The following is a 21,127-nucleotide window of genomic DNA, read 5'->3' as shown; positions in this document are numbered from 1 at the left end:
GATGACTTGATCTTCTTTATTGGACTGTATGTACTGCCCATGGATATTTTTCACGTTTTTCTTATAAAGCAAAATCTTTTTTCAAATTGGTGTGCTTGGCTCTAATTACCCATCTATATATATATATATATTTTTTTTTATTATTATTATTATTATTATTATTTATATACATTTGGTCTATCTATAATACTTTAACTGACCCGGCATATACTGGGTCACCTAAGTGTCCATCTCCGTGCTTTGCTCCGCCCCTCTGGAAACCCCCTTCTGAAAATCCTGCGTTTGACACTGACAGATCTACTCATACTTGCCTAGTAAGGTGTTTCATGACAGGTGATGGCAATCCTACATTACCAGGGACGGCCAGGAACAGAGCATTTTCTCCCTCATGGAGAGGGTCAGGTAGGCAAGTATGATCTAACTGGGTGTGCGTCCATTAGGTAGGCAGTGTCTACGTCGATAGGTCAAAAAGTCAACCACTATTGGTTGACAGGCAAAAGGTTGACACATGAAAAGGGTTGAGATGTATTAGGTCGACTTGGTCAAAAAGGTGAACACAAGCAAAATGTCAACATGTAAATGAACGACATGGAAAAAGATCTACATGTGTTTTTAATTCAACTTTTTTTAGACTGACTTGTTTATACTTTACCATCCCAGGGGGCATTAGAGGGAGAGTATAATATGGTATTGAGTGCTGTGAAGCATGGTGAGCATAGATAGCCATGCGAGGGGATGCAGTACACTTATACAGTGTCCATGTTGACATTTGCTGACATAGACACAAAAAAATCAACTTATGTAGACCTTTTCCCATGTTGACCTTTTGCATGTGTCAATCTTTTGTCTGTGTCAACCTAATGCATGTTTGCCTTTTGTCTGTTGACCAATAGTGATCTAGTGATCGACCTTTTGACTGTCAAACTAGATACTGTCGACCTAAGGATTTAGGACCATCGGACTGATCTATGCAAGTAGCTGCACTCGCCAGACAAAACCTCCTCTATTTGAGAAGTGCAGTTTGACAAATGTTGGTAAATTTCCATCTTGTAGCGGTGCCTATGTAAAGTACTACCAAGCTTGTCCGATGGTCTGACTCGTACATGTGTGTTCTACTGTGATTTTCATTCCTATTTGAGTGAACTCGGCCGATTTTGTGTATAGCAAATTACCTGAACCAATTCTTTTGAATGGTTCTTTTAAAAGAGAAAGTGAGCTGTTGCTCACTAAAAGGTGAATGGTCATTCGTCAGTTCTTCTTGAAGTCCTATTGTTAATATGTTCAGTTTCTTTTTCATACAATGCATTTGCCTGAGCACAGCAGTGCCACACATGGTAGCTTAGAGGCACTGTACTGACTGACTAATTAGGGCTGTAGAGTCAGTGATCTGTATGAATCTGTGAACTACTGAACTCACAGAACTGAACTAATTGCAAGGACTCAAGAGTCATCAGGGCAGTGTAGTTCATCCAGCTCTGCAGAGTCCACACCACATTATATCTGAGCTCAGCACTGCCAACTGAGATGTACCACACTTGGCGATTATGCCCAGCGTGTATGTACAGCGATGACCACTGTCATCGCTGGGGGGAAAGCCTCTCAGTTCATACACACTGAGAGGCTTTCCCCCTGCCCGGCACTGTCAGCAGGGGGGTGGACAGCTTTGCATAGCGCAGCGCTATGCAAAGCCGTCCTCAAAGCCGCTCATCTGCTGTTAATACCAGCAGATGAGCGGCTTTCCAGGCGATGATGCGGGAGTGTGCATCACCGCTCATACACACTGGGCGGCTTTTACCTAAAAGATGCTCAAACTTGGTGTTTTTATCGGCTTTGAGCTCAAAATCTCCCAGTGTTTGTGGGCCTTAACTTCGGAGAGTATTGCATTGCTTTTTTTAAAGTGTCAGGATAAAAAGAATAATAAGTGAAAATAACCACCTGTGAGATTAATGTACAAAATTCACTTTACATTACTAGAATCAGTTGAAATGTAAATAAAACGAACAGATACCATACCTCCCAACATGACCCTCTCCAGGAGGGACACAATGCTATGCAGTGGCGTAACTATAGCACCGCAGCCCCCGCAGTCGCGGGGGGGGGGGCGCTGTGCATATGGGGGCGCCGGGGGGGTTGCGGTGCTATAGTAATCCCCCCGCCCCCCATCCCCCGCAGGCTTACCTGTCCGCGCGTCCCGGCTCCCCTCCTGGCTTCAATCAATGCTATGGAGACGGACCACGATAAAATGGCCGCCCCATAAAGCAGACTGTTCTCTGAAACTGTCTGCGGTATGGGGGCGGCCATTTTATCGTGGTCCGTCTGCATAGAATTAATTGAAGCCAGGAGGTGAGCCGGGACGCGCAGACAGGTAAGCATGCGGCAATGGGGGGAGGAGGCACAGGGGGGCACAAACGGCCGGGCGGACGGGGAGAGGGGGGGGGGGGCGCCCCAAACAAAGCTACGCCACTGATGCTATGTCCCTGGACTTCCTTCTTATTGTATAAATTACCATCATCTGTGGTGAAGCATCTTTCTTATCAATTACCTAGCTTCCCACAGGTGATGGTAATTATACATTAAAAGGGAACTCCAGAAACAGAGCATTGTGTCCCTCCTGGAGAAGGTGATGTTGGGAGGTATGGATACTACACTTTAGTACACTCAGAACATAAATAACCATTCTTTTTCATTAAAGTGTTTCGTTTAAAAGAACTTCTCTTCCCACTAAGCGATTCGCCACTCCCTTTAGTGAGTCACTTTGCCCATCTCTACGGAATGATAGTAAATGTACCCCTTAAAACTTCCCAAAGGCCAGTCCTGTATAAACTCTGCCTTCGCTCTCTCCCGCCTACTTCTACGTAGCAGGGATTTACGCTGCATTCTTTTCTGTCAAGCCCGCCCCTCCCCCTCCCCTAACTCGCCTGTCAATTACTTACTGTGTAACAGGGACGCTAAACCTTACCTGCCAATCATCTATAAAATTCAGTCGCCGGCCAATCAGAGCCGTAGGGAGGGCCTGTCCGCCTGCTGCTTTTCGAAGCAATAAGCATCCTACAGGGATTAAGTTCTTCACTTCTGAAACCAGTAACAAAATGTAGCCGGATTTTAGGGGTCTGCAAGGGAGACTCATTGCTTCAGGCAATTATAAGCAATGGCTAAAGAGAAATGACTGCTGCGGGCTTCTCCATGCACAGCGAGAATTATTCCTCTTCCCTGGCTGCTTCCATCTGGCCCCTAACTCTCTGCGGGCAGCTCTGGTGCTGCGGCCGCCTGATCCCGCAACAACAGTCTTCTCGGAGTCACTTATAATCGCTGCTTCATGGCATATTGGAGAAGGTCTTGTCACCAGAGAAGGGAGCAGCTGATCCTGCCTATGGGGAAGACCCAGCTGATTTAGGATTTACAAGTTACTCTTTTGGAAGTGGCCAGAAGAACTCCGACATTAAGAGGGCTGCTGTTGGAAATGTTGAGCTGACCGGTAAGTGGGTTTCTGTACTGACCTCTGCAGATCACATTCTGCCCTTTTTGTTTATGCTTCTTACAGCTCAGCTACTGTATAGTATATTTACTTTACTATTTTACCTAAGTTCAACAAATCCCCCTTTGTTCCTAGTGCTGGGTAAGTGCTTCTTGTGCCCATGACGTGCTATGTACAATGGGCTGTTGCATATGATGACTATAGGAATGTGTGTGTTGTGTGGCCGCTATACAGTGGACCTTGCTCAGGTTGATCATTCTGAAGATGTGTACACGGGGGGCGATTTCAGCACATAAACTGTGTACACGGGGGCGATAGGGGCTGGAAATGTGGTCACTGGCGACCATATTGCCAGTGATGGGAGTGTGCCCCGGTAACAAATCGCTGGGTGCGCGCTTTCGTTTTCAGCCTCTTTCTCTGCGGCACCGCCGGCAGAGGTTCCCTTTCATCAGCAACCATCTCTGGTCACTGATGAAAAGGAGAAACTGAGCAATATATTGCTGAGCAATATGTCTCCCCCGTGTGTACACACCTATATAGCTGGCAATATGGTCGCTGAGCAACCATATTGCCAGTGATTTCATGTGCTGTGGGAGAAATTGCCGGGAACGCACTCCCGCTGCCCGCCCTTCATGGTCGCAGGAGCATGCTCCTCCGATTATGGATAAAAATAACAAAACAAATGCATCTGGAACTAATATGTATAGTTACAATTCTAGTATTGTAATCATGTTATTGTATGTACAGTATCAGTACATGTATGTTAAAAATCTGTGTACCCACTGCTATTAGGAGTACAGTTAATGTAAACCCTAATCTGTATACACATTGCTATTAGGAGTAGAGTTTATGTAAACACTACACATTTAGTAATGTTGGAAAACCCATTCATATTTCAGATTACTACAATTTGCAGAGTATATCTAAAAATAATAACGGAATATACAATTCTTGATTAGTTGTAGTTAATTTTAAAGTTGAATCCCATAAATTGTTAATGTATATTGTACAAATAACATACAATTCATCTACAGTATACATTTTAACAACTATATAAATTACAAATGCATTTTATTGTCCATAAAAGTAACATAGAAACACTAGAGTAAGTACTTGCCCATTAGGCCTAACTTATGGTGTGTACACACGGTCGAGATGCTGGATACCTGCAACGAGAAAGGCGATTAGTCACCATCCTCATGTTGCCCCATCCTACTTTAATAATCATACAGATGTGCTGTCCATGGTCACACACGCGCCGGCCACTGCACTGTCACACACGCGGCGCTGTACACAGCAGAAAGTATAACACATGGCAGTACTAGAGTGCATGCAGGAGAGGCAGAGCACACACGCAGTGCCGCCGGTGCTGGGCAGGGGCACAGATGGCAGGATGCTGCTGCTCATGCTGCATGATATCCACGACTCACAGCGGGAGCTGAGTGCCATTAGCGCACCCGGGGCCGCGGCACAGTGTGTAGTGATGGCATGCCCCAGTTCCCCAGGAAAACAGAGACAGCTGCCCCCCATCGCCCCCCCATGCATACAGCAGAGGCCACACAGCAGTATGTGACCCCCCTTCTATACGTCGGATAACTTACACCCACACCCAACCGCCCCGGGTCACTGCACATCAGCCTTGCAGCCCCAAGAGAAGCCCCTCTGGCCGCCGGGGCTATCTGCGTATGTAAAAGGCAAATTTTTTAATTATTTATTAACAGTTTCTTATATAGCGCACACATATTCCGCATCGCTTTACAGAGAATATTTGAACATTCACATCAGTCCCTGCCCAGTGGAGTTTACAATCTATATTCCCTATCACATGTACACGCACACACAGACATCCTAAGGTTAATTTTGTTGGAAGCCAATTAACCTGTCTGTATATTTTTGGATTGTGGGAGGAAACCGGAGTACCCGGAGTAAACCCACGCAAGCACGGGGAGAATATACAAACTCCGCACAGTTAGAGCCATGTTGGGGATTGAACCCATGACCTCAGCGCTGTGAGGCAGTAATGCTAAACATTACACCATCCGTGCTGCCCCAATTAGACTGTATAGTGCAGACCTGCACTATATAGCCTTGGCTGCCCTCTCTATTTGACTGCCGATGTTCACTCACATGGGAGCGCACATCGGCAGCGCATCGGGCTCGCAAGCCCTAAAAATGCACACAATCAGCATGCGATATTGCTTCCGATGTTCACTATATCGGCACCATCGGAAGCCATATCGCACCGTGTGTACACACTATTATGCTGTGTACACACTTGTACAATCTGCATGAGATCCAGATGAGATGTAGACTATGTATACAGTTTAGACTATCTGCATACGTTTTAGACTATATAGTGCAGATCTGCACTATATAGTCTATGCAGCCAAGACTTTCTGCATTAGATCCAGATGAGATTTTGACTATGTAGTCAAAATCTCATCTGGCTCTCATGCAGATTGTACAAGTGTGTACACACCATTAAAGTGACCGAGTAACTTTCACAATTAAGAGTCTGTATATTGTACTGACAAGCCCTGTTTATAAGTATTATAAAATATTGGATTTTACTTTGTCATTTTATTTTATTTTGTAGCAGATCTGCCACTAGAATCCAGGCTTACATACTGCAAACCTGGATTTTATTAAAAATAGAAGAAAAAAGTTTGTTAACATTGGAAAGCGTCTGAGTCCCCTTGCGGGGCTCGCTTCGCTCACCCACGCTGCGGGCTCGGTGGCTCGCTACGCTCGCCACGCTATTTAAAATCAACTCCATGCCAACATGGATAGGGGAGGTATGAACTATCCATGTTGGCATGAAGTTAAGTTACTTTATTTTACATAGTTTGTGGCGAGCGTAGAACCCGGAAGTAGCACGGCGCCATGCTGGCGCAGTGAAACTACACAAGTACCGTAAAAATGTATACACTGAATTTGTAGATTGTTCTCTTGTAGTAAGATGTGAGTAGACCAATGATTGACAACCTGATATACTCACTAACCTCCAAAAAAGCCACACATTACCCTTACCACTCAGTAAAATGTCAAAGTAATACATTAATCCAGGGGTTCCCAATCTTTTTCTAATCACTGCACCCTAGAGTATCAGAAATTTTCCAAGGCACCGCTAGGCCCCAAAATGGATATATCGAATTAAGTAGATTGGCGAATTAAGTAGATTGTGTTTATATGTGCTTCTAAGGTACAGTTATGTGGTAAAGGGCAGGATATGTTTCTGTTTGTACACATTTTATGATTGGCAGCCACCAGCACTGGTTTTGCTCAGAAATAATTGATCATAAATAATTTGAATTGGTCCTGGATGACCAACCCGAGGCCCCCCTGCAAGTGTTCCGAGGCACCCCAGGGAGCCTAGGCGCACAGTTTGGGAACTACTGCATTAATCAAAGACAGAGGCACATAACTGTAATAACATCAACAAACATTTTAAACAAGAGTTGCAGGCTAACTATAACACATTTGACAAAATGATTTCGGGACCTCGTATAAAGGCTGGGAAGGCTGTATGTGGCCCTAGGGCTGCCTTCTGCCCAACACTGGGGTAGGCGTGTAAGTTAATGTTCCCCTCATTCGGTTGACAGTCAATTGGTTAACTACCATTGGTCGACATGCACTAGGTCGACTGACAAAAGGTTGACACAAGCAATAGATTGACATTGCAATGGCCAACACATGAAAAGGTTGACGTGAATTTTTTTTCTTTCACTGAACTTTAGCCACGTGGACTTCTATTGAGAATGGTAAAGCTAAGCGAGCCATGATAAGAGTGTATCTTTTAGCCTTGCAGCTAAAGGGAAAAAAACGGGCGCCTACTGGGGTGGTGTGCCAAGCTGCTCCTACTGGGGGATGTCAAAACCCCTAAGAGGGTACAAGTAAAACAAAAAGGTGAAGCGCTAGAAACTGATCAATTGGGTGCTAACATTCCACAGTATTTATTAATTAGTATAAAAGCTATACTTAATGCATAGGTATAAAAATTTAGACAGTTTTTAAATTATTAAAACATAAACATATATAGTATTCAATATAAAAAGGGGCAATCAAAGGTTGTATACTTATAGGCGATAGGATCGCCAGGAGCAGCTCAAATGAGAGGCGGCTCCATCTGTAGTTATTGCTGTTTAGTTAAGATGTTCTGCAACTAAAATATGTGCGTTTTCATTTGCACTAAGGTGATCTGAACAGTATTTATTTTTCTTTTCTCCATAATAGCCCTTATTCAGGTTGACTCGGAAGGCTGCGAATTTTGCAGCCTTGTGAGTCCACCAAACGCTGCTCGCAGCCTTGGGTGTGGGGGAGAAATCATTTAATGGTCGGCGACCATCGAATGATTTCTCCAGCGCTCGCAGATCTGAGACACCTCTGTGCTGTCTCCGATCTGTGGGTACTGGGCGGGCAGCTGATGTCAGCTGCCCGCACCCGTGCCATTGGGGAACGCCCAGCGATAGAAGCCCATAGACTTTTATATAGGGCAAAACCATCTTTGCATCTTTTCACCAAAATAGATTTCGGGGGTTGGAGCATATGCAGTACATGTCCAAACCAACGAAAACAGCATTTTCAAAAGTTTCACTGCATTATAAGCTTAGGGTAATCTAGGTGTTTGGGTGTTCCACAATGACTTATGATTATACATACTGTATAATACAAGATTTTCTTATGAACTTCAGTTATTTGGAAAAGTACTATTATGTTTTGGAAGATTACTATTTCGTAGGAAATGGCAGAGCAGTTCCATAATTACACCTCCTTGTAAGAATTGACATGTTATAACCTGCAGTACTGTGCGTATGACTACTAACAGCCTTCTATAAGGCCACGTTATATTTCGATAGAATTTTTGTTTTTTTTTGTGGTCCAAGATGGTTCCCTCGCTTTTTTTTCTATTTTGTAGAAAAAGTCTCACAACCTAGCTGAAAATCCAGTAATGCATTCACAATTAATTCTCACATTTCTTGCACGAGGGGCCAGTGTTATTGTAGATGCATCTTGGTCTTTGTAGTACCCATGTTATGACATCACTTCCGGTCACACGGCTGGCAGGGCAGTCAGTGTTAGCCAGAGCTGGAATAAAGACGCACCTGATTGAAGCTGCACAGGTGTCCGTGAGTTTCTTGATACGCACACATCTACATGGTGTCAGAAGTGAGATAACCATGGCACACGGGCTGAGGAAGATTGACCCGTTGGTTTTCGACGAACACATCGCTGACAACTGGCTCCGCTTCAAAAGAGAGTGGCATGTGTACTGCATTGTGGGCTTATCAGACAAGTCAAAGAAGGTACAGGCATACACGCTGCTGAACCTCGCAGGAACAGACACTGTGGACAAATCAGAGGCATTCATCTACGCGGATACAGAGAGCAGAGAAGATCCTCAAGTCCTACTGGCTAAGTTTGAGGAGATCTGTATGCGGGATGCAGTTACAATCCCGGCGTTCAGAATCCCGACGCCGGAATCCCGACCGCCGAAATCCACGACACCCCTGGAGGGAGAATAAATTAGTGTGCCGAGCGTAGCGAGGCACCGGGCCCGCTGCGTGGCGAGCGCAGCGAGCCCGCAAGGGGGGCGATCCACGTCCCCCCCCTTGTCGGCATTTCGGCTGTCGGGATTCCGGCGTCGGGATTCTGAACACCGGGATCCCGACCGCCGGGATTCAATACTGAATCCCTGATTGCCGGTAAAGAACGTCATTATGGACAGGCATATCTTCAACAGCACAAGTCAAAAGAGCAACGATACAGTGCAATCATACACCTCCACACTAAAACTACTGGCAAAAAGGTGCAACTTTGGGACACTCACTGATGACCTCATCCGTTACAGAATTGTGTGTGGCATTAGACATGGCAAGGTACGTGCACAGCTACTAAGGGAGAAGGGACTCACACTAGAAACCGCCATAAGCATATGCATGCTCCATGAGCAGGCAGAAAAGGGCACAAGGGAGTTAAAGAGGGACGCTGAAGTATGCGTAATGGCGGCCACCGCACCCTGCTCACCCTCATGTGGGAACTGCACAGCACCCCCCAGGCAAGCAGAACTGCCCCGCATATGATTAACGCTGCAATGCATGTGGCAAATAGAACCACTTCGCCAGGTGCTGTCGCTCCAAAGACCAGACAACCCCAAAGCAGCAGTCAGAACCCCGATACAGCCGCACACCCAGGCAGGTCAGCCAGGTAGACACAGACCTGGTGCACAGCACACCCCGCACAACAGTCTGTGACAGTGTCGATCACACAGATGAGAGGGTTGAAATATTTATAAAGCTCAAGACCAAACACACCAACAGAGTGGCCACAATCAAGATAGACTAAGGGGCCAAGTGCAACGTCATGTCACGCAGACAACTACACGATCTAGACCCTGGGGCACAGATCAACCCACAGGACAAAATCAACTTAATAGCATATGGAGGCCAGGTCATCACCACACTTGTCACCACAAAAAATACAGTTCAACCGTGCTGAATTGCTTTTCCACATCGTGGACCAACAAGTTAAATCATTGCTTGGCCTCCTGGACAGCATGAAACTGGGCCTGTTGACACTGGGGCCTGATGTACACGCTATTCAAATGACTGCCCCAGAAATGAAAGATTTCCAAGACTTATTTCATAACAGCACACTAGGAAAGCTACCCATCACATATCATATGAGGCTATATGACTCTATTGCCCCCACTGTTTGTGCTCCCTGCAGAGTCCCCATTGCAATGAATGACAAAATCATTCAAGAGCTACACAGAATGACGCAGCTAGGTGTCATTGCACCAATTGAAGAAGCAACACAATGGGTGTCTGCAATGGTAGCAGCTGCTAAAAAAGATGGGACCATACGCTTATGCATTGACCCAGTACACCTAATCAAGGCACTTTTACGCCCCTACCACCCGCCCCGCACCATCGAGCAGGTGATTGCTGACATGCCAGGTGCAACCATCTTTAGCACCCTGGATGCCAAGTGTGGGTTTTGGCAGATCCCTCTGGACAGAGCCTCTTCTTTGTTTGCTGCCTTCATGACCCCCATTGGGCGCTACGTCTTCCTCCGCATGCCCTAAGGCAGGCTTTCCGAACCACGGTCCTCAAGGCACACCAACAGTGCAGGTTTTAGTGATATCCAGGCTTCAGCACAGATGGTTTAATCAGAATCCCTCAGATACTAATTAAGTCACCTGTGCTCAAGCCTGGATATCTACAAAACCTGCACTGTTGGTGTGCCTTGAGGACCATGGTTGGGAAAGCCTGCCCTATGGCATCACCACGGGCAGCAAAGTTTTCCAGCGATGCATGGAGCAACTGTTCGCTGGCTATCCCTGTGACTTCATCGCTGATGACAGCCTCGTCTGGGGCCACACCAGAGAGGAGCATGATCAACGCCTCCACCAGGTACTCCAACGGGCTCGCGCCCTCAAGCTCAACCCTGACAAGTGCAGGTTCAGAGTCACAGAGGTGGCATATGTGGGCCACATCCATACCGATAAGGGCGTCCTGCCAGACCCAAACAAGGTCTCTGTCGTACTGCAGATGCCCCTCCCAACAGACAAATTGGCACTCCAGCGCTTCCTGTGGATGACCAACTACCTATCCAAGTTTCTTCCACAGTACAGCAATACCACTGCACCTTTGCGGCAGCTACTGCACCAGGACTCTGAATGGTGTTGGTTGGACACACACACAGCTGCTGTCAACCAACTAAAGACTATGCTCACACACCCGCCAGTTTTGCAGCCCTTCAACGTGCATGATCCTGTTGTCCTTGCTGCTGATGCTTCACAAATGGCCTCGGGGCTGTTTGCCTCCAACACCGCAAGCCGGTGGCATTTGCATCCAGGGCCCTCACTGACACGGAAACAAGATATGCACAAATCAAAAAAGAACTGTTGGCACTTGTCTTTGCTTGCAAACGTTTTCATGACTTCATCTATGGCCGTCCTGTCATGATTGAAATGGATCATCAACCTCTAATCACCATCATGAAGGAGCCTATACACTCTGCCTTTTCCCGCATACAGAGCATGATGCTTAAGCTCCAAAGGTACAATTTGGACATTATTTACAAGCCAGGTAAAGAAATGTATGTTGCTGACGCATTGTCCAGGGCATTCCTGCCTTCCACTGACTTGGGCAGCCCTGAGGACGAGTTTGAGGTCATGACTGTAGAAGTCCTGCCCACCAAACGGATGGAGGAGCTGCGTGCAGCCACCATCACAGATGAGCTCTCCCAGCGTCTCGCTGATGTCATCCTCAATGGCTGGCCACCCTCATCCAGAGACTTGCCCCACTGTTTACGTCCCTTCTTTTGCATGAGGGATGAACTCACCATAGTTGATGGTGTCATTATGCAAGGTCACCGCTTTGTGATCCCAGCCGCTCTACAGTCCTCATACACCCAGCAGTTGCACCAGGGCCATGCAGGCCTGGAAGCCGCCAAGCACAGGGCCCGAGAAACTGCATTCTGGCCCTCTATGTATGGTGACATTGAACGGTCCGTGTCTCTTTGTGCCCCCTGCAATGCCCTGCACCCACATCAGCCACGGGAGCCCATGCTGCTCCACGACATCCCGGACCTTCCTTGGTCCATCCTGGCAGCTAACCTGTTTGAATGGAGGGGAAAGGAGTACATGGTGCTTGTGGACTCTTACTCAGGCTGGTTCGAAATCAACTACCTCACCACCACCACCACCACCACCACCACCACCACCACAAGCCTGATGGTAATATCAAAACTTAAAAGGCACTTTGCAGCACATGGCACTCCGCAATAGCTCATCACTGATAATGCCATGCAATTCAAAAGTAGAGAGTTCGCAGAGTTTACCAATACTTGGGACTTTGAACATATCACCAGTAGTCCTCACTATCCACAATCCAACGGGTTGGCGGAGCGGGCAGTTCACTCAGCAAAGCACTTGATGGAAAAGTGTGCATGAGATGGCTCAGACATATACCTAGCCCTAATCAATTTGAGAAATACACCCAGAGACGGGTTACCCTTCCCTGCACAGTGTTTGTTGGCACCGCGCACCTGCATGGTGCTCCCCATGGCAAAACAGCTCCTGCGGACCAGAGTGGAATCCCAAGTGAGTGATTGCATCAACAGACGCAGAGCAGGCTCCAAGGCCTCCTACGACAGATCTGCACATCGCCTGCCACCACTTTCTCCAGGCCAACCTGTACGCATACAGACTGAGCAAGGCTTTGACAGAACAGCAGTGGTGCAGCGTCCAGCAGAGCGTCCTAACAGTTATGTGGTGCAGTCTGACGATGCCTTGTACGAGCGGACTCTGCACAGCCGGGTCCATCAGTTACTGCCACTGCTGCAACCAATGCTAGTGATGATTCACATCATTTGGACAATCCAATCCCAGAGACCTTACCAGTGGCAGAGCCCTCCCAAACTGTCCAGGACAATCCCATGGGCTCACAGCACACCATCACCAGGTCCGAGCGGGTGTCCAAGCCCAATCCCAAGTTCCAAGACTTAGCAATTTAGTCTTTCCTTCATCTTTGTCTTTACTATTTTTTGAAACTGTTATATCCATGCATGTTGTGTCCTCTCAGTTAAAAGGGGGGATGTAGATGCATCTGATGCATCTTGGTCTTTGTATTACCCAGGTTATGACATCACTTCCGGTCACACGGCTGGCCGACAGTCAGTGTTAGCCGGAGCTGGAATAAAGACGCACCTGATTGAACTGCACAGGTGTCCGTGAGTTTCTTGATACGCACACATCTACAGTTATTGGTTTTCATTTGTGAGGTGTGAGCTGGGTTAAGCAGGTGGTAAGATGCAGATCATGCATAGGAGGACTGATCTGTTATAAAAGAATACTTTAGTCTTACAAAGGCATTGTAGGGTATTTTTCCTTATCAAGGTTTTTTTTTTGTATGCTGTTAAATGTAGAACAAATAGCTTTTTTCAATGTCATGGAGAGCTATGTAGGCAGTCATGGACATCAGACAACTTAGGGTCTCATGTGGTCTTTCTTGCTTGAATCCCCAGCTATTTCCTTCTGAATGTCTAATTGACCCTTTCTCTCAGTTTTATGGAGGTTATTCTGGTTGACCCTTGCAAGTCCGCCAAACCCGACCTTGTGGAAGGTGCACGCACATAAAAGTGATTTACAAGTCACCTCCATATGCGTGCATGCTGGGATGGATATGGGTGGTCAGCTGACATCCATTGATGTCAGCTGCCTGCCCCCCGCACCCACGTCACGGCCTCATTCTCATGGGAACGCTCATGAAACGCTGGGCGTTTCCATATGGTGATATGGTGATGGGGCTGCCCGGCACCCATGCTCGCCATGTAGGTTGCATGCACCCGGCGGACCAAATGTTCGCCGTGGGTGCACGCACCCTGCGTCAGCACATGCGCAGAAACACAACATCTGTCCTCCATGCAACTGCACGGATATGAATAAGGGCCTATGTTTCATCAAATTATAGATTTGTTTGATATGATTTGTAATACTTTATTGTCTTTACATTATATGCTGATATACTGCATTATTGGAGTGGTAATAATTAAAATGAATGTATTGTTGACATTTTTTTAAATGAGATTAAGGTAATGTGTGGTCCATGTGAAGGTTACAGGGACACACTGCCACAATTTGGAAGCTGATGCATTTGTTGAAGTGTGTGGTCACATGTACAGTATGTGGCCAGATATTTGTATTCTGCCACTGGATTTGTCGAGTAGAGCAGCAGAGGGTATTCTAGGCCAAATTAACATATTCAGATTAATTCCTGTTATCAAAATGTATTGGGCTGTGGCTTGTCAAATTCCAGACTGGATATGATCTAAAAGCTTTCCTGTGAACCTGTCAGCAACATTATTTTCTAATAAATATTGTCAAAATTATGTAATTTGTTAATTTGTTTTTCTACTTTCACTTGTAGATGAACATTTGACGGAACTGATACATATTGAACCTCTTGTCCGTAACACAGGTGAGAATGCTGCGTTTTTTTTTTCTTGCTTTAAATAGTTATTAACTTAAAAGGCACAGATACCCCTTTTGGACATAGGTCAAAATTATTATTATTATAATTTTTTTTTTTGCAGTCCATGTGCATCGATCCAGGTCCTTTTCTAGCTCAAAATGTCTGACCCTGCTACTGACCAGGGCTATTTCCAGGACTTGCAAAATAGGTAAGTGCCGTGGCTTGTGTGTGTGTGTGTGTGTGCAATGTATGACCCAGGCCATACCTAAAAGAAATTAATTGGCTGGGACAGTAGCACTTGCAAAGGACATGATCTCCAGGTCTACCGTAAGCCAGTAGACCTGGCTCCAGTGTGAATGGTAATGACCTGGGAATAACCTAGGTCATCACCATGTGTGAATGTGGGGAAAGTTTATTACGCAGTAGAAAAGGAAAATCTAGAACCTCCACCAAAAATGGCAAAGATCTAATTTGCCAACATAATAAATCAATAAGCGGCACACTAGAAAGATGGCAGTAACACTTTAATCACCTAGACTGCAGCCACCCTGAAAACTAAGACTCTGAATTACTGAATTGTAGTGACATAACGGACGAAAATGCAAATGAAATTAGAAGAACAATTTAAAAGCTAAAGACTAGAAAAGCAATAAGCATTGATAACATCACAGTGGAAGCTTTAAACAAAGGGTGAATTATTATTAAAGCAATTTCTAAACAATTGTGATATATATTACCGATGATTGGGGGTAGGGTTCTAGCAGAATACCGATGATGGAATCCCACTAGAGGTGAGGTAAGTATACTTTGAGATTGTGGACCGAGAATCTGTTTGGTGTTCTTTCAAAGAGAGGTGGTTCAAGCTCTCAATAACAGGGGGATCAAATTGATACCTCTTTTATACTGACAAGCCGGGTCTCATCTGGGATTTTAGACCTGGCTCCAAGCCAGATGCGACCTGGCTTGTGACATCTTTTAGACTAGCCTCCCAACCCGTGGAGGGGGGGTGGGGTGGTTTGGTTTGATGTCACCGGGGGAGGGTCCTGGGAGATGAGAGTATCTCCCAGTGCCGCTTTTCCATTGCAGTGAACGGGTCCAGGGTCACCTCAACCCGGGTTACATGTTTACAATGACCCACTATCCAGGACCTCCCCGTGTTCCACCCTGGTCAGGACCTGGGTAGGATTCCCCGGAAATTAAATCTGTGTTTTTTTCATTGCCCCGTTTACACCGATATAAGTTAAAGGGGTATAAGTTAAATATGCAGGCCAAATGTCCCATCCTTTCACAATCTCAACTGCCACAAGCAATGAGGCCATATCTCCAGAAGGATATAAATTCATTAGAGACTGTATGAAGAAGGGCAACTAAAATGTTGCATGGCCTACATCACAAAAGGTACCAGGAAAGACTAAAAGATCTGAATATGTATACTTTGGAGCAGAGAAGGGAAAGGGGGGACATGATAGAAACTTTCAAATATATCATGGGCTTTAACAAGGTACAGGTGGGAGACATTCTTCACAGGAAATGGAGCAGCAGAACAAGAGGACATGCACTGAAACCAGAGGGAGGAAGATTCAGGGGAAATTTGAGGAATAATTACTTCACAGAAAGAGTAGTAGATAAGTGGAATAGCCTCCCATCAGAGGTGGTAGAGGCAAATACAGTAGTACAATTTAAACATGCTTGGGATAGGCATATTGATATCCTTACAAAAAAATAAGGATCAAATATGGTTTGAGGTAACATGTTTAAAAAAGGGGCAGACTAGATGGGCCAAGTTTATCTGCCATCAAATTCTATGGTTCTATGTTTATAGTATTGCCCATGCTCCTCAACTTAGCTATAAAAAGATAGATTCTCAGTAAAACTAATACCCCTTAATCCGGATCATCGGCGGTGTAAATGGAGTATATCCGTGTCCATTTACACGGGTCCTCTACCCAGGTCCTGACCTGGGTAGAACCCGGATAGGACCCGTGTAAAGGCCGGTGTAAATGGTCCCGCTGCAGGTGCAGGCACCCACAGCGTGCAGCACTGGGGAAGCTGTCTCCAGGTGCTGGGAGAAGGGGGGTGTCTGCGGCTGCTGAGGAGAGGTGGGGGTACCTGTCAGCCGGAGGGGATGATGTGCGCCGATGCCCCTGTCCCCGGGTGCTGGGAGGAGGGGGGTGTCTGCAGCTGCTGAGGGGAGGTGGGGGTACCTGTCAGCCTAAGGTCGGAGCCGGAGGAGATGATGTGATGGTGAGCGATCATCGACTGATATCACTCCCCCTTTAGAAACCATGCGAGTGGATGTGTATGCGGTGGGGGGAGCGTTCGGCGGGGCAGCGCTTAACTGCTCACTAAGCAGTGAATATACGTAGCTTAGCGAACAAGTCTGAATCAGGCCCATTTTTAATGTGCATCGAATATGTCTGCAGAATGAAGCCTAAATAACATGCATCCAGATGGCTGGAATATAGCACATTATGCGCAAAGGAAAACATGTTTAAACTAGCTTGCCCAAGACTTTTATTCATTACACTTCCATATTAATGATATCCAGCAACCTGCCCTAAACCGATACCAGTAGCTTGCGGTTATCAGAGATTACCTTTACCCACAGAAAGCTGAGAGGTCACAGGGCGCTTCACAATTATTCATTGGGTATTGTCATAAAGTCCTGAAAACAGAAGAAAAGAAATATAGTTAGTTTGCTGCTTTGCGAGCCATGTAACGCTGCCCGTATGAACGGCCGAACCCCGCAACTTGGCAAATTTCCCTGCAGCACTGCGAATGGGTGTTTTGCATAAACACCCATTCGCAGGCTTGCGTGTGTGCCTGAAATCATTAGATGGTCGCCGAGTATCAAATGATTTCTGCAGTGCTCACCAATCTAAGTCAGTCTTTGCTAACTAAGATTAGCGGCACCCTCCTCTCAGAACTGTCAACCACCCCACCTTCCCCCCCCCCCCCCCCCCCAGAAGACAGGTGGCCGCCCCCATTCGAAAGTGGATGCCCAACGTTTTCCTGGGCACACCCAGTGTTTTTGTGAATACACCCAGGAAATGCAGGGCGTTCGCATGTGGGCAGACTGGAACCAGCGAAATGACCCGGCATTTAAATGTGGGATAAAAGACTGGATACGGTCATATTGTCGACCCGACTTAGGTCGACACCGTTGGGTCGACTGGGTTATAGGTCGACAGGTGTCAAGGTCGACATGGGACAATGTTGACATGGTTTTAGGTCGATAAATGCGTTAGGTCGACATGGGATTTTTCACAGTTTTTTTGAGCCGACATGTGCCGGCAGGCGGTATTTCATGCCCTACCATACACTAGTGCGTGGTGGGAGAACAAAATAGTGTGCCGAGTGCAGTGAGGCACCCTGCCCGAAGCACGATTGACTTCGGTTGACTTCCAACTGTGTCGATATTAAAGTAAAAAAACTGAAAAAACCCATGTCGTCCTCCTGACCTGTCGACCTAGAACCCTGTTGACCTTGCTGCCTGTCGACCTAATGACTGTCAACAATACGATCCACACCCCAAAAGACAACATTTTCAGACCATTCACTGTGAATGGTGTATTCGTATACAGTAACCTCTAACATGTTCATAGACACAGTTGCTTAGTGCCTAGGCATGTCCAGCTCCTGACCATTTTTATGTTACATTAGTAATTTTAAATATACGTTTTTTTGGTATTGATACAGAGTTGATTGTTGATCAGCAAATTGAGCGATTACTGAATGACCATGCATACATACGTATCGCGCATCCGCGGGTAAGAATAGCAACAGAAAATGTGTATGGATCGTAAAGCCAAGTGGCCGGAGTGTGACTGACAGGCATTTGGTCATGGTAACCATTCATTAAATTTACATCGGGCTGGTATTCCTTCTTTGCACAATGACGATCAGATCTGAATCGGGCCCTTTGTTGGCTTTCTTTTAATACTCTTATTATTATTTCAAGAGCTTGCATACAGCTCTGCTTGCTGTAAATATCCTGATGCATAATAACATTTGTGTTTTAAAGCAAAGATTTCTAATCCTTTTAAATGATATGAAGAATGTTCAGTATAATACAGTATGCAAAGTTGCATTATGGGGAATCATCACAATATGCATGGATGCCATTTTGTATGTCCCAATCCGCTGGCTTAGAAGCCCTGATAAAAGTAGGCCTAAATTAAACATATTATTTAAGCAATACCCATAAAAAATCCTAGTGGAACATTTTTTACAGTGAGTTAAAGACACTCAACCATTGATTTTAGCTTTAACAACCAACAGAGTCCACATCCATAAGAGCCACAATAAACACTTTTCTTCTGTCAATAAACCTTTCAAAGCAATGTTTATTACAGGAACCATACAGTTTCCAGGAATATTCTTATGGTCAGGTTTCCCTGAATTCTAGTTTCTTATCCATTTTATAAGTATAGCTCCAATAACTTGTAGTAGCAGTAGGTCATTCTCCCACCCCTGCCAAAGTGAAATATGGTCTTGCTATTTTTAAACACCATTTAGTTAGAAAAATCTCTTCCCAAATGTAAAGTTTAGCATTAACATAACAAAAAAGCAGGCTAGAGCTACCAGTGATGAAGCAGGTCTATTACAACAGGGCCCCTGGGAACTACAGGGTCCATTGCTGCATTGATCTTTCCTCTGCTTCCTGGTTGGTCAATTTGAACAAGGTTGGCCCCAGTGCTTAAGAGACCTCCCTCTTACCTTGAAGAAAAAAGGATGGTTTGGGGGGGTGCGCCACTAACAGGCTGCTGGTACAGGGGTTGTCAGCCCCTAATAATATGCAATAGCAGGAAAAAGAAGGTGTGTACCAGCGCCGACTGAGGAATAATATAAGAACGGTTTCTTCAAATATAACAATTTATTATTATAAAAGTAGATCAATAAAATGAATGTTAAAAAGCAGCATGGAATTCCAAATGTCATAAAAAAAGTCAAATTCTATAGAGCATATTATCACTTGATGTTGAGGTGAGATTTTGGACAAGGACTGTAGTGACAGGTAGGTAGCCAGGTGGCCCCTAATCCAATTTGGATATGTGGATATGATAGATGTTTACAGTGATCCACTGTCCCAGATGGATATGGTGGGTATACCATCCAGGTGGGTACAGCTGCATCAGTTTACTTTCTCATACGGAGTGGGATCTACAAAAGCTGAAAGAAATCCAGTTTTTGAGTTTTAGATGTATTTCCATATGTACTATGCTCTAGAACAGGGCTGGGCAACACCGGCCCTCCAGATGTTAGTGAACTACACATCCCAGGATGCTTTGCATTAGTTTTGCTATGTGGCCATGCTGAAACTAATGCAAAGCATCCTGGGATGTGTAGTTCACTAACATCTGGAGGGCCGGTGTTGCCCTGCCCTGCTCTAGAATGAGATACATTCCGGAGCTTATGAGACACTGGCCCTTATTCAGATCTGATCGCAGTACAAATTTGTTCTCAAAATGGTCAAAACCATGTGCGCTGCAGATGGGGCAGATGTGACATGTATAGAGAGAGTTAGATTTGTGTGAGTTATTTTGTTTCTATGCAGGGTAAATACTGGCTGCATTATTTTTACCCTGCAATTTAGATTTCAGTTTCAACACACCCCACCCAAATTTCGGTCGCCCGCCCCCCCCCCTTTCTTTCCCGCTCATGCTCGCATGGGCTGCGAATGGATGTTTTACATAAACATCCATTCGCAGGCTGTGGGGAAACACCCACATCATTCGATGGTCTGTGACCATCGAATGATGTGGAAGGCGTACTCACTTCTAAGGTTACTCTGAGGTAACCTTGGATGTGCGTGGGCATTCGGAAGGAAGTGGACAGGTAGCTGACATTCAGTGATGTCAGCTGCCCGCCCACGTCATGGGGCGATTTCCATGGGAACGCCCATGAAACACTGGGCGTTCCCATGGGTGCGACTATGCGCCACCACCCCCCGCCCACTATTTTGGGTGTGTGCACCCGGGGAATAGTCTTCACCATGGCTGTACGCACCCAGAATATGCACATGTGCAGATATGTGGTTGCACATACGCCAAACATCAGTCCCCGTGCGAACGGACCAGAATAAACCCCATTGTATAGTGAAAGGGTGTTTGACATAATATATCTTATCGTATCCCATCTTTCTAATGTGTATATAGACTTTACATAACATATCACTAATGCTGTTTGGGGCTTCTGTTCATAGGATGGTGACACAGTATTTCTGGAAGTTGAAGATGTTCTTTCACGCATGGAGTCTTTGAAATGGTTGGAGGGGGGACTTGCCCCCAGCAAGAGTCAGAGCAAATTATCTACCCTGATACACCTCTTCTTGTGCCCAAATCTCGTTATCGTCTTTTCCGGGACAGCGAGAGACAACTTGTCGAGCAGTCTGTGGTTACACTTCAGGCCAGTGGTTTCTATTGGGGACCGCTTCCAACAGTTCAGGCCCACTCCATGCTGCAGAAAGAGACAACTGGCACTTTCCTTGTGCGTGACAGCTCTCAAGGGAACCACCTGTTTAGTGTCAGCATCAAGATGGAATCTGGCCCGATCAGTGTGCGGGTGCTGTTTATTAAAGGACGGTTCTGGATGAGAGAACTCTTCTCAGATTGCCCGGTGAAACTTCTGGAGCAGGTGGTGGATAGGAGCAGACACAATCCCCTGTGTTGTCAAA

The 21,127-nt window shown here is 45.9% G+C and overlaps 1 long non-coding RNA gene across 1 annotated transcript; it reads left to right on the top strand.

Moving 5' to 3' along the window:
* The first annotated feature begins 2,953 nt into the window (after nucleotides 1-2,953).
* LOC146026175 (uncharacterized) lies at nucleotides 2,954-20,718 on the top strand. The gene is made up of 4 exons (XR_014454375.1): nucleotides 2,954-3,475; nucleotides 14,407-14,457; nucleotides 14,573-14,659; nucleotides 20,657-20,718. It is a non-coding gene; the product is annotated as an uncharacterized LOC146026175 (long non-coding RNA).
* Nucleotides 20,719-21,127: the final 409 nt, after the last annotated feature.

The sequence above is a fragment of the Crinia signifera genome, chromosome 8, assembly GCF_055691185.1.
Source record: "Crinia signifera chromosome 8, ASM5569118v1, whole genome shotgun sequence".
In the NCBI taxonomy this organism is placed as follows: domain Eukaryota; kingdom Metazoa; phylum Chordata; class Amphibia; order Anura; family Myobatrachidae; genus Crinia; species Crinia signifera.
The sequence above is the reverse complement of the archived record's forward strand: the minus strand, read 5'-3'. Positions and strand labels throughout refer to the sequence as shown.